We start from the raw sequence: 6,985 nt of genomic DNA, 5'->3' as shown, positions 1-6,985 counted from the left end.
TCCACACCAGGCAGGGTCCAACCACCTCCTCCCTTAGCAGCTCTGCTCTGTGTCCAGCCATACCCCATCACATTGTGAAAACAACTCTGTGTTTGGCCTAGGAAGGACCCGTGGCGAATGCCAGCCTAGGAAGAGGTAGAAAGCCAGATGCTGGCAGCAGCAGCGGCAAGAGCAGGCTGCAGGCAGCGGGGCTTGCTCCAGAGCGGTAGGAGGTGGCAGGGGACAGTGGCGGGCAGGGACAGGGACAGGAGGGAGGGAGTGGACGACCAGCAGGCAGGCAGGAGCAGCAGGCAGGAGCAGCAGCAGGCAGCGGGTGGTTAATCAGCCGTCTGCTTCCGTGACTGAGCTTGGTGTTTGCAGCAAAGAGCTCCGGAGACGAGAAAGCCTCTTGCTCATGAAAGAAACATCAGTGCTAATCGAATCAGGGTCCAGCCCAGCAGCACGCGACAGGCCACAGCGGCTCATTCATATTTCATGCTTTGCTCCACTTCAGCAAGATAAAGGCCAGTGCAAAAGGTGGGGGAGCCCTGCCTGGCATGGGTGGGACCCCAGAACCATGGAGGGAGGCCAGGGAAGAGGGGAACCAAAGGCTGAGCTGCACATGGGCTGGGGCCAGGGTGTGGGAGGGTGGCTGGGACTTGCCAGCAAGTCCGTGATGTCCCAGGTAAGCTCAAGTCAGCTCTCACTGGCTTTCAGGTTCTGTCCTCTGAAGGTCAGCAAAGCAAATGGGTTGCACGGGGCTTTGCTCCTTCTCTTCCACAGCTGCTAGAGGCTTTTCTTGGCCCCTGGTTGTGGGGCAGTTGCTCCTCAGTGCTGCTAGTGGTGGGTGGAAGCCCAAGATGGTTGTAGCCAGCAAGATGAGAAGACAACACTCATGGCAGACAGCGACTAGGGTCTGGTTGCCCCCCAGAAACATCTCTTTAGAGGCTTTGTTCTTGTCTGCAAGATTCCAAAGACTTGGGGATGGGGGTGTGGGGTGCAGATCCCACCAGCAAGCCACACAGAGCTACTGCCAGTGTAGGAGATGCAGGTTGCAGGTAGGGTCCTCAGCCTATGGCAGGAGCTGAACCAAGGTCTCTGCTGCAACAGCAAGGGGATGTGAGCAGCTCTGTGGGGTACTTTGCTGCAAAGCTCCCAATAGGGACGGTGGAGGAAGGCCTGCAGGAAAGGGAAGGCTGGTGGAGCCCATGTTCAAGGCTGATAAGCAGGAAGAGATAAAAACAGGATTAAAGGACAGGCAGGCTGGGAGTTAGACAAATGGGCGGGAAGCCATCTCCACTCCTCCTGGAGCTCTGACAAGAGGGACATGGGACCAAGACAGGATACTCCTGATTCAGATCCAGAGACTTGACCCTTTACTGCTGCCCATTCCCAGCGTGCCCAGACCAGTAAACCAGCTGGCAGCAGCTGGTGAGCCTGTCACTGGGGGGAGCCCGCTGCCTTTCCCTTCCCTGTGTCAGGCTTCCATCTCCCAATAGCGCTCTCTGCTTTGGCCTTTTACGTGGCTCAGAGACCCAGCATGGAGAAGTAACAGGGTTTCGTGGGGATATCACTGGTGCTGGCTCAGAGCAACCTATGGATGTCTGCAGGGCATTCCATCCATCCCACCACCCTTCCCTCCCTGCCTTTCTTCCACCCCTCCTCTGAGACCATCGACTTTGTCAGGAACACCAAAAATAGAAGCGGTTCAGAGATTCTCACGCAGTTCAGTGGCAGCTGGTGGGTCCTGCCCTCCATGAAGCACAGCTTGGCCGCAAGCCAGTTGTCCTGACTGCTCAGGCTGTACTCCAGGAGGGCACAGGCTGCCTGCTGTGGCCAAACCAGTGGTGCTGGCTACAGGAGCAGAGTGCAGGCAGATGATATGAAAAATCTGGGGGCTCCTGCACCCCACTGCAGGCATCAGACACTGCTGGCTCCCCCAGACTGCCCACACTGCACCCTGCTTTCAGCCAGAAGCCATATCCTGGACTCCCAAAACTTTCCATCTAAAACTGGTGAGATACTTCATCATCAAATAAAGAGGTCTGGAAGCATTCCCAGGCAGGTCTCCCACCGCTCTGTGGTGCCAGGAGGGTCACTAGCAGGGAAGACATCTCCCCAAAGCAGACCTGTCCTACCCCAAGAAGATGTGGAGGCAGGAATGTGGCTAATCCAGGCTCAGGGGTAACTGAGCCATGCAGAAGCAGAGCAATGCCACCATGGAGCGATAGCAAAGGAGGGACTGGCAACAGCAGTCACTGAGGCTGGGGCTCGTCAGGGATTGCCGCAAGGCTGTGGTGCCCCTCACCCTCCTTCTAGGGCCACAGAGGATGCTAAGATGTTCTGGGCTAATGACCAAAAGGGTGAGACACTGATCAAACCTGACAGGCTCTGGGTCTCCCACAGGGCTGGGGTGTAAGACAGCATCCTGCACCGCTCAGCCTGAGCAGCACTGTGTGGACAGCAGGGCCCACGGTGGGACCTGTGCACAAGGAGAGGTCCAGACCTGGGGACCACATGTAGCCTATGGCAGCAAGGGGCTCACCTGAGGGCAAATCCAACCTCCTGGAGGTGACCCAGGGTAGGACATACCTGTCTTGGCCCCCACAAGCAGGTTTGCATGCCCATTTCTGCCCACAAGGGAAGATACTGAAACCGCAACAGGAAGAAAAAAGTTTTGGGGCAAACAAGCAAAAACGTTAGCAATTTCCAGCACAGAACTTCCAGATGGAGCCTTGCCTGACTCCTCTTACCATCAAGTCTGTAAACTCACAACACGTCTGCCTGGATCTGCTCTCTTGTCCCACGCTCTAGCTCCCAGCACCTACACAAAAACACAGGCTCAGTGAGAGACAGCCGCTTGGCAGAAGGGAGATCTGTGGGCAGTCATCACAAATGCCTCCCATGGACCCTGAACATCCTTAAAATCTGGGGAATCTCACCCCAGCTGTAATGCTGGCCCTTGAAAACCAGTCCCATGTGCCAATCCTGTCTACCTCAGGTGGTGTGTGCTGTTGAGTCCCTTTCATCAACTACTCTTAAATTCCCCACCTTGCAGTGCACTGGGATTTTAGAGAGGCTTGAAAGGTAAATGTGAATATAGACATGGTAGTAGGCTTGAAAAATCGAGCAAGAACAAGGGGATGCAGGACACTGGAGAGATAGAGCTGGCACAGATCCACTCATCTTTCCAGGGGTGTTTTACCAGGCTGGTGGAGAACTGGGGGTGGACCAGGTGCAGCTCATCCTTGAGCTGCTTCATTTTGCCCCTAACAACTTGCTTATCACCCCCAGCCCTTCTTCCACAGTTATAGGCTGAGAGAATAAAGTTTTTTGCCAGGGTGCACTGGAAGCTTGAGGTGGGGAAAGACTAGCAGCCTGGGGATGCTCAACAAGAGCAGGGTGGGCAAGGAGGTCTCTGTCCTGAGGGCAGGACTGAGTCCCTGTGCCAAAGGAGCAGTGTTGAGGGCTTGACTGCTAAAATGAGGATGTGTAAAAGCTGAGGATTTTGTCAGTGGTGGGAGCAGTCCTGGGAGAGGATCAAACTGAAGGCGCTGCTTTGTGAGGGCAGAGAGTTGGCGGCCGCAGCTGTCAGCACCGACAACAGAGGGCTTATCAAAGTGCAGGGAGCTCCCTGCAGCCCACCACAAGCATTGCTCAGCCCAGCCACGTCCATCTGTCCATCCTGTCCTCCCAGAGGTGGGCGTCTCTGACAAGCACTCTGCAGAGAGAAAATAAAAACCCAGGCTCCCCACAGCTCCGTGCCCCTCCTGACTCCTTGGTGTGCGTGTGCGGGGAATTTCAAAGAGGATGCAAGTCTGCTCTTCCCAGGAAGGAACTCTGTGTTACCATCCTCTTGCAGACAGGGCATCATCCCCATCACAGCTGTCCTCCTTGGGCACTGACCTGCTCAAAAGACATATGCAGAGAGGTGAAACCTGGTTACAAACACCACAAGATCCCCTCCCCACAAAGGATGCTTCACCACACTGCCCATTGCCCTCAGCAGGCTGTGGGACCAGCCCAGGGGGGGCCAGGAGGAAGGCGAAAGAGAGGTGGTAGGATGCTTTCAGGGAGCAGCTGAAGATGGTGTCAGGAGAGCATGGGACAAAGGTAAATTGTGGAAAACCAGAGCACATGAGCTACAAGTAGTCTTGGGGGCACTTTCCTTCAGGACAGTGTCTCAAGTCGCAAGTTGAAGAAGAGCTTTGCCTACAGGGAGCTGTCACAAGTCCCTCTTTCATGCCTTCTCCTGGGCATATGTGGATGCAAGCTGAGGCTGTCACTGTCTTGTCTGTGGGGACACTGCTACATCGCACACTATTTCTCTGGCTGTCACCTATTTCCACAAAGCCTGTAGAAACATGAGCTCCTCTGTGCTTGCTGTCCTCTGTCACGTGCGGCTGAAGCCCACCACGGCTCCAGGAGGGGGACAGAGATGCAGGACAGGTACAGTCTGTGGGGGGATGCTGCCTACAACTGCGTTGCCAAACCCTTGCTGATAAAATAGGTGAAATGCCTTGAAATGTCTTGGAAAGCTGTATTATAACATTTTAGTGCTTTATGTACAGTATTTATTGATGAGATCTGCTGCTTAGAGATATTTCAGTGCCTGGAAATTTCACAGGGGCTGGTGAAAGGGACATCTGGGTTGTCCTGTCCATCATCATGTTCACAGTTGGGCTGTCACCTGTCAGAGATCAGGTTGTCCCTTAGCACCATGCTCCCCTCAGACTCCTCCAGAAATGTGGCGTGTCCTCGCTCTGCTTGGCTGGGGTTCTGCCAGCCTCTCCTGATCACAGGCCCTTCTGCTGCCTCCCCACTAACCAGCACCCTCCTCTGGGGCTCTCTGAACAGGCAGTCCCAGGCCACTGCAAACACAGATGTCTGGTGGCACCTGCACAGTGTGGACAAATGAACTGCGGGCTGGAGGGGTGAGATCTGCGCTTCTGGCTCAGGCATGGGAGCCGGACTCTGAAAGGACAAGGGAAACTGAGGCAAGAAACAACACTGAAGAGACTAACACTTCACTTCAGGCTGGATGTCTCTTATCCCAGCAAAGCCTGAGAGAGGCTGTGCTGGGAACCACAAGCCATGTCTGTGCCTATTTCCTTAAGTATCGTAGTGTTGACAAAGAAGTGAACTGGAATCAAAGTGCCTGGAAAAGTTAGGATGCAGGGAGGATAGGAGCAAGGAATGGGGGTTTTTTGGCATGGTAAGAACACGCACAGAAATGTGCCCATGGCTAGAGAAGGGGCCATGCACCAGCAAGTCCCATGCTGTTTCCATGTCTCTGAGCAGGGGAGCCAAAGATTTCACTAGAGAAATTTTTTCCTTTGCAAAGATTATACTCTATAAGCCATTGCCTCTAGTTATGAAAAGCCCTTTTCCACACCAGGCATGGCTTGCCCTGACCTCTTATTTCAGCTCCCACCCTACTCAGAACTACCTTGGCAACCCTGTGCTCCTCAGATCATTCCAGTTCCTCCTCCTGTCTCAGCTCTTCCCCAGTCTCTCAGTCACATCCTAGTTCACCCACATCTGTCCTAATCACCTTCCTTTTCCCACCACCCATCCCTCTATTCTCTCTTGAAGAGACCCATTGCTTGCGTAAGATGCTCCTGTATGGTGGTAACACCCCTCAGCAGGGCTCAGCAATGGAGAAGCATCTATGGAGCCAGCAGGACTTGTCTCTCCTCTGGAGCATCTGGAGCCAAGGAGGCTGTTGTTCTGCTCCCAAGGCCCTGTAGAGCCCAGAGGTTTCCAGCTCCCAGGTTTACTCCTCCCCGCACCCCAGCAGAGAGTCACATCAAAGAACACAGCCTTTTGTTTAGGCCTTGTTTGAAGTTTGCTGGAAATTTTTGGTATGCATGCAGCGGTGTTTGACTCATGCTTGTTCCCGGAATAAATGCTCGTTGCATTGCTCTTAAATGATTGGAGGCCCCCAATTTTAATCTTTTATTCATAATCTTCTTCCAGCTCAGACACAGAAAAAAACATGTAAATTCAAAACCTGCGAGAATTGAAAATTTCATAAGTGCTGCTGACCCTTTGCTGGCAGCTCTGAATGTGAGAGAAATAAAGGAATTGTAATGAGGAACCTCATCTTTTGATACCAAGTTTAGAGGAACCCAGCATTAAATGGGGTTTCATCCCTCCCTGCTGTGTGTCTGTGTGGGATGGGGTCAGTCCCACTGGGTGGGGAGGTGTAAGGCTGCTGCTCCTGCCTCTCCATCACCTCCTGAATTTCCACCTCCTCTCCTCTGCACTGAGAGCTGTAAGCTCACCCAGTGCCTTTGGAGCGTGCCCTGCCCGTGTTGCAGCACACATCGCTCCCCAAGCTCACGCCCCATCAGTGCACTAAAACACGTCCACCCAAACTGCCCGTGTCACTCCACGCTCCCTCAACTCCTGTCCAGGCACAAAGACCCAGTGGCTCACCACCATCTGCACTGCATGCCCTAGCCTCTCCTCCTTGATACATCCAGTTACCTTGCACCCTTCTCTGTGTTTGGGAAGGACATGTTACCTGTTATCTGCTGAATGCCACCCCACCCACACTCTCAGTCCCACTGCCCACTCCCTACATGGGCCACTTTTCAGGACAACTTTGTGAGGGGAAGATGGGAAGGCGAGGAGGAAATGAAACACATATGATGAGTAATAAGAAATCTATATGAGTGAAAGACTCTGGGGTCAGGAAGACATCAGTGAGTGCCTGGGAACAATTTCATTTTCTTTCAGCATCAGCAAAATAAAAATCTCCAATGTGCCATGGCTGGGAGTCTAAATCAACAGGTTTCAATGTCTTTACCCTTTTTGCATGTTTCCTGTGTGGTGTGCAATCCCTTAGTCTTTTTAACTCAGTAAAAAATCCTTGCTTTATTTACTTCCAAGAATAAGCAGCACAGTGTGTAGGGGAAGTGTTGCCAGCTTTGCATTCAGAAATCTTTCTGGCACTTGCAGGTGGTCTGCAATTCCCTTCTGGAAGGACCAGCATAAGCAG

This window comes from Strix aluco, chromosome 22, assembly GCF_031877795.1.
Source record: "Strix aluco isolate bStrAlu1 chromosome 22, bStrAlu1.hap1, whole genome shotgun sequence".
Lineage (NCBI taxonomy): Eukaryota > Metazoa > Chordata > Aves > Strigiformes > Strigidae > Strix > Strix aluco.
The sequence above is the reverse complement of the archived record's forward strand: the minus strand, read 5'-3'. Positions refer to the sequence as shown.